This window comes from Neltuma alba, unplaced genomic scaffold (genome assembly GCF_004799145.2).
Source record: "Neltuma alba isolate B1F8T4 unplaced genomic scaffold, ASM479914v2 tig00010174_pilon, whole genome shotgun sequence".
NCBI lineage: Eukaryota > Viridiplantae > Streptophyta > Magnoliopsida > Fabales > Fabaceae > Neltuma > Neltuma alba.
The window spans coordinates 1,297,391-1,308,961 of record NW_021635117.1 but is presented as its reverse complement, the minus strand read 5'-3'; positions in this window follow the sequence as shown (position 1 = coordinate 1,308,961).

The window sequence follows — 11,571 nt, the reverse complement described above, 5'->3', positions numbered from 1 at the left end:
ATTCCTCTCATCAGCAGTCTTCTTCTTTTTACCGAAGACCATATTAATTCCCTTTACCTGTTGATAAACTTCTTCTCCATTTAATGGTATTGGAGCCATCTGATATTCTTGTGAGTCATTAAATGCTTTCTTCAACCTACAGTAAGGGTGGTGCCGACTAAGAAACCTTCTGTGACCAAGGTAGACCGTCTTCTTACCATGTCTAAGTTGCATGTAGTGGGTGCCTTCTTCGCATATCAGACATGCTTTATGCCCCTTAACACTATATCTTGACAAATTTCTATATGCCAGAAAGTCATTTATTATGGTGAAGATCATGGCACGTAAATTGAAGGTCTCTTGTTTATATGCATCAAACATATCAACACCTTCCTCCCATAATTTCTTTAGATCCTCAATCAAAGGTGCCAATTGCACATCGATATCATTTCCCGGCTGTTTTGGCCTTGAGATCATTAAAGATAGCATGATATACTTTCTTTTCATACATAACTAAGGAGGCAAGTTGTAAATTACAAGGAGCACCGGCCAAGCACTGTGTGTGCTACTAAGATAACCATATGGATTAATTCTGTCTGTACAAAGCCCAAGCCAAAGGTTTCTTGGCTCTCTACCGAATTAAGGAAATTTTGATCTATTGTTTTTCATTGAGGAGAATCTGCTGGGTGACGAAGCTTTCCATCACATATTTTCTCATCGAAATGCTATCTCAAGTTCTTTGCTTTTGTGGCATTAGCAAATTGTCACATCCAGTAATATGGCATTTAGGAATAGAAATAATCCTAAATAATTAAGAGTCAAAGATGACAAGGAGAAATAGAAAAATTTTGGTGGAAAATAATTATTATAATTTTTCAAGTCGATTATGAAAAGTTTGACTAATTAAGAAAAATTGGTCAAGAACAATTATGGAAAAATATTTTCAAGCATCAGAAAATTAAGAAAAAAGATAAGAAAAATATTCTTTGAGAATTATGTGGGATTATAAAATTAGTTTTATGACCAAATTTCCCTTAGATAAATTACAAAGGAATTTAAGGCCGATTTAAGCTAGTTTAAGGTCTTTTATTTAGAAAATTCCAAATAAATATTGGGAAGGAGAATAAAATCCCAAGAAAATTCCTATTATATCCCAAAGAATTATAAGAGATTATGAAATTAAAAGAAGACTTTCAAGTATCTAAGATTTTTCCCAATTCCTTTGAAAAGTGGAAAAATCAATAAAAAGAAGGAAATTAGTTTTCCTTTTTATTTAATTATTGGGAAATTAAATTTGAGACAAAGAGGGCAATTTGGGAAGATAAAAATGAGGAGAATAATTTATGGATCTGATAGAAAATAATTACAGAGGTCAGAGCACTATAATTATAGAAAAGAAGTTAAACCCGAAGTAAAAGTGCACTGATAAAGTGAAGATTAGAGTCTTTCACTTTACTTGGCCCATAAGTTGCCACTTATCAAGCCTCTATTGGATGGTAATTAAAGCTTTCCAAGTGTCAAGTCACCAATGGAAAGGATCTTGACTTTGAAATTTAATTACATTATGATTTAAGTTAATTAGGAGAGAGGTTACAAGAGGGAATAGGGAGATGACACTTGGCAAATCATTAATGTTGGTTAGTGAGATATTTTTGGCCTTAATCAACACACTCCTCCCCCTCATATTCAGACCCCCATTCAGCCAAGGAAGAAGGAAGAGAGAAAAAAGAGAGTTTGAAGTGGAAACAAGAAGAAATCAACCACTTTGGATCAAGTAAGCTTGGAGTTAAGGTTAGTGCATGATTCCATATCATTCCTTGCTTGATTCTCTTGAGTTTGATGGTTGAAATTTCTAGTTTTCCTCTTTGTTTGGTGCTGGCCAAAATGGTTAATGTTAGGGGAGGGAGGTTTTGTTGCAAAACATAGTTAGAACACTATAATTCAAGATGGTTTCAAGTGATTGGATGTTGATTGGAAGAGATTTCTTTGATGCTTCTTAAATGGTACTGTTCGGCTAAGACTAAAACTGAATCTTAGGATTTTTTTTTTAAAGTTTTGAGGCTTCCATTGTGTTCAAAATGGAAAATAGTGTAGGGTAAACCTAAAGAACAATTGTTGGAGGCCATAGAATCAAAGTTGAAATTTTTAGATAATGAACCCTAATGGTTCGGTCGGCTCAAAACTGAAAGAAGAAATTTTATTTTGTTAAATCTAAGTAGATATTTGGAATATACATGAAAAATCATGTAAGAATGAGTCAAGAGGGAATTTTTAGGGTTTAAGAAAACAAACTCTAAAACTTAAAGGACAAAGGTGGATGCTTTAAGGGACAAAGGTTGTCCTTGATTTATGTTGTTGGTTTTTATGTGGAATGGTTGATGATTCTTAATGCCCTTTTTGCGGATTGCCATGTTAGGATTTGGAATTTGTGGAACCAAGAAAGAAGAACAAGAAAATCAAAGAGTATTGGATCAATGTAGTAAGATTTAATTGACCTTAATGTTAAGTGTTGCATTGATTGCTATGCAATTTCATGTGCTATTATGTGGTTGAACTAAATGATGATGATGATGATGATTGTGTAGCTATACTCCTTGTTTTATGTGCCTTGGCTATTGCATGTTAGAGTGCTACATGTATGAGGTAAAGTAGTTCTCTATTAATAGCAAAAGGTTGGAATACTTGTAATTGATGCATGTTGATGTTTTGGTTGATTGATCTTGCTACTGGGATTTCATTGAAATCTCATCCCCATATGTAACTTAACATTTTAGGGACTGAATCATCAAAAAGGAGGCTGCAAATCCAAGGATAATTGTGGTGATGAACCATGAGGAAATATTTCTATTTGGTTATGTATAAGTATGTATGGATGGAGCTGTAATCTCTAAGCAGGACGCCAGTTTAGAGCCACGTTTTGTTAGGTTACTGAACGAATTTATGCACAAAAATTTGATATGCTTAAAGTTGACATCATGAGCTACAAATTGATAGGCAGCACGTTAAAAATGTCCAACTATACGATTTTTAATGATTTTTCAAAGTTAAGGTTCATAATCTGAAAAAAGGATTTTTGCCAAATGGATAGAGGTGAATTTCACAAAAACCTGACACTTTTTCAAATAGAATTAGTTCACAAGATTATTTTTTCTTTAAAGAGCATTCAAAGAGCTTTTTATAAAATTTTGAACCACTCCATTTTAATTTTTCTAGATTAAGTTATGAATTTTTGAAGTTGAACCAGAAAACTGAATTTTTACCTTATGAATAATAAAAATCTGAAAATCAGCATTTTTCATGGATTTTTGAACCCAAGACCATCCAAGATGGTCTAAAATGATTTTAATTAAACCCTAAGTGGATCCGATAGTAAGGTGTGACACAAATCGACGCTTAAATCGTGATATTATTAGAAGATACCACAGAACCTTCAAAGGAGAACCTTTGGTCATTTCATTATAATCACCATCATTTTTCTTAACTTTGTATCTTGAAATCTCACATTTAGAGCATTTATTCAACCTTTCATACTAATTTCTGAATAATATATAGTCATTAGGGCATGTATGTATCTTCTTATATTTTAAACCTATCGAACACAATTTTCTTTGCCTCATACATTCGTTTTGGAAGTGAATTTCCCTTTGGAAGAATATCACTCAGCAATTCGAGTAATTTCGTGAAACTAGCATCGGTCCAACTATTTTTGGCCTTCAAGTTTATTAATTTCAACACGGTTGTTAACCTTATGTAATTATCTTTACACCATAGGTATAAAGTTGTCTTGGCATCACTACACAAATTTTCAAAAGTGGGAGAGAATTGTGTAGAGGATTTAGACCTTATGTCATGAAACATATCCAACATTCTATCACCAAAGTCTTCATTCACAACCTTCTCCTTTCCATACAGCATAGTCTTTCTAATTTCTCTATGCGATATCCAATTTGTATACTTCAAATTTATCTCATCACAGATAAGATGCTCTTTTATCTCAGAAATACTCCTTCGACTATTGTTTAAGCATTTGACACAAAGATAATAGTACAATCCATCTTTTTGACTAGGGGCATTTCTCTAAACAAACTAAAGAAACCTTTCAACTCTATCCTCATATTCTTTTTGCTAATTCCCTTAGCTTTCGTCCAACTACGATCCATTATTTTACAGAGTCAATGAACACAATTGTCAAGCTCAATTCTAACTCCTTAATTGAAATATTGAAATAATAAAATAATTAAGTCTTAGTCAATAAATTAAAATTGACTAACACTTAATTATAAATAAAAGGGAATGTCTGTTTTTTAAAAATAAAAAATTCGACAGAATTTCCCCTTAAATATACAACAAAAGAAAAATTAGAGTGAAGGACCAAGAAAAAGTTATATTTATTATAAATATTCTTAAAAATTTTAATTATTTAAAAGGACCATGAATATATTAAATATATTATAATAAAAAAATGAAATATATAATTACTTTTAAAAATTAGATTATGTTATTTCTTAAAAATTGGTGTATATAGCGAATGAGTGAAAATGTTGATAAAAATATAAAATCAAACAAATATATATAAGTTTTGTAAAATAGTTAAACAAAAATTATTTTAATCAAAATTAAAACTATTCTTCATAACATATTTCAACATGCATAAAGTTTTAAAAAATATTAAATTAATTTAATATATTTTTTTAAACACTTGTTTCTAATTTAAAGTTATAGAAATAAATAAAAATAGATTTATATATAAAATTTAGTTTTTTGTAAAAACAAATTAAAACACATATATGCTTAAAGAAGTAAATTTTTGTGAAAATATTATTCCCTTTATGTCCTCCATTTTAATTTTTCTTATAACAAATCCTAAATTTGTATAAAAAATAAACAAATCAATCAATTAACCAAACTAACTTAACAATGTAATAAACAAATTAAAGATAGGATAAATTTGAAAAAATATAACAAATAAGAGTTCAATTTCAGACCAATTCAATGAATAAAGATTCTTATAGCTAAAACTTCTGAAACCAAAACAGGAACACAAATGATATCTATTTACAATGAAATTTTAAACAACAGTTTATTATCAATTAAAGTTCATAACGAAAAAAAATTCACAAAACAATTAACAGATTATTTATTACTAAATTATCAAATTTATTACAAAAAATTACCAAAAATTCGACATAAATATCAAAAAATTATAATAAAAAATCAAAAACTTCAAAACTAATCAACTTCAAACATGTAAACATATTTCTAATACTGTTTATAGGAAGTAATTGAGGTTTTCTCATGCCAAATGCCACCCATCAACAACTCAAGCACATGAAAAACATAAAATCAACAATGCAAGCCAATCACAATATAAAACTAACAAACCCATTTGAAATACAATAGATTTTTATAGTCAAAATATCCAAGAAACCAAAAAAAATTTGAAAAAATTGAAAGAAGAGGATACTCACTTAGTACGATGATTCAAAGACATGAAGTTGGGCGTTCAAACGGCGGTGGATGTCACATCCAGTAATATGACATTTAGGAATAGAGATATTCCTAAATATTTAAAGGCCAAAAAGGATAAGGAGAAATAGAAGATTTATGGTGGAAAATAATTATTTTAATTTTCCAAGTCGATTATGAAAAGTTTGACTAATTAAGAAAAATTGGTTAAGAATAATTATAAAAAAATATTTCCAAGCCTCAAAAAATTAAGGAAAAATAAGGATAATGTTCCTTGAGAATTTTATGAGATTATAAAATTGGTTTTATGACCAAATTACCCTTAGATAAATTACAAAGAAATTTAAGGACGATTTAATCTAGTTTAAGGTCCTTTATTTGGAAAATTCCAAATAAAGATTTGGAAGAAGAATAAAATCCCAAGAAAATTCCTATGATAAAGGAATTATAAGAGATTATAAGATTAAAAGAAGACTCTTAAGTATCCAAGATTTTTTTTAATTCCTCTGAAAAGTGAAAAAATCACTAAAGAGAAGGAAATTAATTTTCCTTTTTATTTAATTATTAGGAAATTAAATTTGAGACAAAGAGAGAAATTTAGAAAGATATAAATGAGGAGTATTTCAATCATTTAACACACATTTCATAATTGCAAATTGGGATTGGGTTCTCTGCAGCAATTTTTCAAATTCAGGGTCCCTAATTGTCATTTTATATATTGGGGGTCTTTATTTGCAATTTTCTCAATAAAATATGTACCAAGATCTACATAAACAATTGAAATAAGAAAATTTACAATGAAAATTAGACGTTTTAAAAAAATTTAAAAAATTAACAACAATATATAAAGGAATTAACAGCAAAAATTAGAAAATTTGCAACAAATATAAGAAAATTAATAGTAAAAATTAGTTGATTTACAAGACATGTAAGGAAATTGACAACAAAAATTAAGCAATTTACAGTAAACATAAGAGTATTTACAATGAAAATTAGGCAATTTACAATATAAATAAGGCCTAGTTTTTGTTGTTAATTCTGTTATGTGTTGTTGTTAATTTTCTAATATTTCTTGTAAATAGTCTAATTTTTATTGTTAATTCCCTCATATGTTGTTGTTAGTTTTCTTATGTTTTTCAAAACTTACATAATTTTTGTTGTTAGTGCCCCTACATGTTGTTATAATTTTTGTAAATATTTTTCTCTCCACAAAACCTCAAATGGTATTGTGAATTTTTCATATATTTCTTGTGAATTTTTTAATTTTCATTGTTAATCTTCTTATTTCACCTGTTCATTCATATTTATATATTTACATTTATTTTGTCATATATTTTTCTTTGTATCATATGATTAAATGGATTAAATGATAAAAATATAACTCACATTTGATGAGCAAAAGTATGTCTATGAAAAATGAAAATTTGGTTATTAACAATAACGCATAAGGGTGATGGATTTGCATTAGTTAGAGTTGTTTTGGTCTTTTTCTCTTATCAATTTAATTTTATAATGGGGGTTAAGGGATTGATTTAAAGTTCTAGATTTTTTTAGGATTTTTTGTTTAATAAATCCAACAAGTTAGAATAAAAGTAAAGAGTAAAGACTTGCAGGATTTTTCATATCATTATACTTGTTATTCTACGTAGAGTACTTGTTAAAATGTTTATTAGCACTTAAAAATTTATTAATCCATGAATACAATAAACTATAATTTTTAGAATGAGAAAATCAATAAAATTAAGTAGGATTAAATAAAAGTATTAATGTATTTTTTCAAATCAACATATTATAATTATTTAAACATTGCAAATCATTTCAATTTTAGAGGAGTTTAAGAAAATTTTGTAAGAATAGAATAAATTGAAAAAATGTAAATTAAGTGAAATGTAAAATATATAACACACAATTAATAATATAACAATGCGACACCACATTAGGCCATTACTGCATCGATTTGATATATCCCGTCTTTTATTTTTTTTCTTCCTCAAGTTTCTCTTCTTTTTTTTTTTGCTCTTTATTTCAGGTTAAGGTTTTTTTTTTTAAGTATGAAATGAAGGGCGTTTTGGACATTCTGTTCTCAAACTTATTTTCATTTCAGACTTCAAGGTTTGAACTGAGATTTTAGAATTTTTTATTCTTCTTTTTAAATAAGATGCTACAGTAGTCCTCTACTAAAATTCTCCCTTTTTAATATCACAACACACTAGCAAAAAATAAAAAAATAAAAAAGGTCGTTAGTGACATTGTATAAGTCATAAAGCGATCTTCTAAGACAGGCTATTTCAACCACTTATTAGGTACACGGAGTGTTTGACTTGTGAATACATGAAACAACTTTTATATATGCTGTTTCCAATCCTTAATATAAAACCTAGATAACTGATTTATAAATATTAAGAAAATTAATTAATTATTTGCAACAAATGTGTCTCAATTTCCCTAGGCCACCATTTTTAATCATATGCATTGGAATTACTCTTTTTTTTTAGAGCCTACTAATATGTATAATCAATAGAAATACTTTTAGATAAAAAAACCAAAAATTTGGGAGGCAGTATATTTAGGACCCAAGTGAACCCCTTATCTAGTTTATATATTTAGGATAAGAGGGAGTGTATGTACATAAATATGTGTGTAGTATTCTGCATAATATTAAAAACTAAACCAATCGGCTACCAGCAAAAACTATTGACTTCATTGGTTAACCCGATTTTTTTTTTTAAATAAAAAGTTGTTTTAATTCTAAAAATTTATTAGTTTAGTGACTAAAGGATTGTAGATAGGAATATTGTTATCATAAATCTATTTTGATATTTTGCTAGAATAAATATTAAATTATTTTAGTAGTATATTACTATAATGTTGATTTGTCAAGGGGATTGTAGGAAAACTGAAAAGCAAATGTAAGTGTATGATTATTTTGTTAGGGATTCAATGTATTAAATGGATATTTAGTCTTTTAGATGAGATAATGAGAATTTAAATTAATTTTTAACTTTTTTATTTCCCATTGGTTTAAGCTCGATTTGATTCCAATTTGACTTACTAATCCTTGACCATCTAGACCATGTAGTAAAGTTTTTAGTACCTTAGTATTTTGGTAATATCATTTTACTTTTATCAAAGGAAACCACATTGACTTCAAAAACACGTTACGTATTGTAGCTTTTATGTTTTTTTCTTCCCAACAGATTTTACACATTGTATGTGGCAAAAAAGGTATTTATTTTTGCGTATATATATTTCAAATGCCACAACACTGGATCTATTAATCCACTTTCTACCCCAGGAATTTGACGGTAACATTATGAGTAATTTTTTAAAGCATTGTGAAAAACTATGTCGAAGGATAATAACGTCGTAATAAATTTAAGTTTTGGTTATTAGTTTATAAGAATAAAACTCATACCTTATAGGAGTGTGTGTTTGAATTTTATTACTCATAAGAATATCATTTTAGTGGTTAATATCTGAATAATTTGCCAATGATCTTTTAGCTGTGAGATATATTCTGGTCATTGAGGATCTCTCTTTCTACATTTTAAATATTTTTAAGGTTTTTCTTAATATTATTGATAGATGAATATGTAATCAAATTCAATTTATTGATACTTTGATATATAAATGTATGGAGGCATGAGTAACATAATTAAAAGAGAAACCGCAAAATCAAAAGAACAATACTCATATTGATAGGTTAGCTGTTTTACGTGAAGAATTAATGGCAAGCTAGCTGGAGAAATTGATCCCTGTCATAATGTGTGATGTTCATATTGATAGGACAGGATTTACCCCTTTTTTGGCGCATAGTTTTTTGTTTTCTGCCAAAATTTGGCGCATAGTTTTAACTTCGTCCATCTCATTTCCACTTATAAGATCTAATTTGTGTAAATACAAAATTAAGAAAACAACTACATCGGTTAATGTCTACTTTTTTATTTTAATTTTCAGGGAAAATCGAAGGAAAGCCCCCCTTTCAGAATTTTACTAGCGAGAATGGCTTGATAAAATTTTATACACAGATAGTATTAGCAATCTGTAAATTTTACACTCGCATGGTAGCAGTACTGTGATTTAAATCCTTCTTACCAATAAATTTTTGAACGGATACTTTTTCTCAATTTTATTTTTTTAATTTTTGAAGTCTAACATGTGAAGAGGACTCGCGGGACTGATAAAAACTTGACTTGCCAATGTGACGTGAAAGACTCATGCATCCATATGTCCTCTTTAAAAAAAAAAAAAAATTTGCAAAAAATTAAGGTGGAGGTCTCTATATATATATTTTTTATTATTTTGAAAGTGGTCTTTGTACTACTTTTTCTTTTTTATTGACTCCTTTAATTCTGTGTTGTTAAAGTCATTAGTCCATCAAGGTCAAAACTGTTATGAAAAAACTAACGCCATTCAAATTTCTGTCAGCAAGAGCTCTCAGTCTCCTTTCACTGTAGCCCAAAATCTCAAAACAATCCCTCCTCTTTGGTTCACGGTTCTTTAGCATCTTCTCCTTCCTTACCACTGAATGGCTCATCGATCACTGCTCCTTCCCCAACATTATGCTATCCTTGTGGTCGACTCTTCTTGCTAATAGCTCTGTTTTACTATTGCTAAAACAGGGGAATACACATACTGTGAATAAAATATTTACACACACGCAAACATGATGAAAGACGCCTCTCGTTAATAATTTCGATGACTGACACTAATATTTTTCTATATATAATATTTAATTGTCAAACCTACAAAACATTTGACACCTAAAGCCAAGTTTTTTGCGAGATCAACTCAACCGTGAGTTTGGTATTTTTATAGAAAAGGAATTCTCTTTTCTCTATTTGTTTGTATATGCATGGGCGTGTAATTATTTTTTTATTATATTGTTCATGGTAGAATCAAAGGAGGGCGAATCAGGAATGTGGAATGAAGGAGTTGGAATTGCATCTGCATAGATGCAAATGGCGATGAGCAGATAGAGGGAAGCAAGTTTAAGTAGCATCTTGAGCCTGAATATGTAATGCAAGCATTTAGAATTCGAGATGACCTTTCAAAGTTGAAAACAAAGATGTGTTGTGAGGTGAGGCCTCCATCACTGTTCTTTTATTTTATTTTATTTTTTTGACCATGCCTCCATCCCTGTTTTAGTAATAGGAAAACAGAGCTATTAGCCAGAAGACTTGTCTACAGTGCTGACATAATGTTGGGGAAGGAGCGGTGACCTGTGAGCCATTTAATGGTAGGGAAGGAGAAGATGCTGAGGAACGGTGAGCCCGAGAGGTGGGCTTGTCCTTAAATTTTGGGTAACAATGGAAGGAGATTAAACGAGGGGTTGTTCTAATTGGGGTACAGTGAAAGAAGACAGGATGTTTGATAATCTCCAAATCAAGGTTTCAAAACCATTTTTTCGTAAAATGAAATAAATTCCTTCACATATTTATTTCGTAAATCGTAAAAATACTTCTAAAATCATGGTTTGATTTCTATTCAAACATCCCCTAAATGAGTTTTTGCTAATGCATATTTTGAGCCGCGTTAGTTTTTTTTTTTTTTTAACAGTTTTGACTTTGACGGACTGCTGAGTTTAACAGCGCAAAGTTAGAAGAGTCAAGAAAATCTTGAAGTGCCTGATTCAAAATCCAGAGAAACTTTTAGATGCACGAAATTATTTTTCCCAAAATTTTTTTTTTTAAAAAAATGAGAGTCTTCAATACCGATAAACACACCCCGGGGGGGAGAAAAAGGCAAGAAAGAAATGGATTTGGACATTAGTGTACACAGTGAGATGGGAGGATGGGATGGAAAATACGAGAGCAATCACTTTGAGGCTTTGAAAGGAATACAAGTGATAAGAAACTTATTTTATTTACGAGTTATTTTTAATCTGTTTCGCGTGAATCAATAAAACCTTTAAATATTATTAAATATTTTAAAATTTAATAATCTTTTAACTTAATCTCTATTGAATATATATATATATATTTTTTAGTAAAATAACTGTTTACACAATAATAAATAAAGAAAAATTAGGAAAGAAAGAATACAATAAGAAAAGATTTCCAAAAATCGTAAATTTCTTTATCATTTTTGGAAGTTTGTCTTCCCAGTATTTTCTCTTCTTTATTT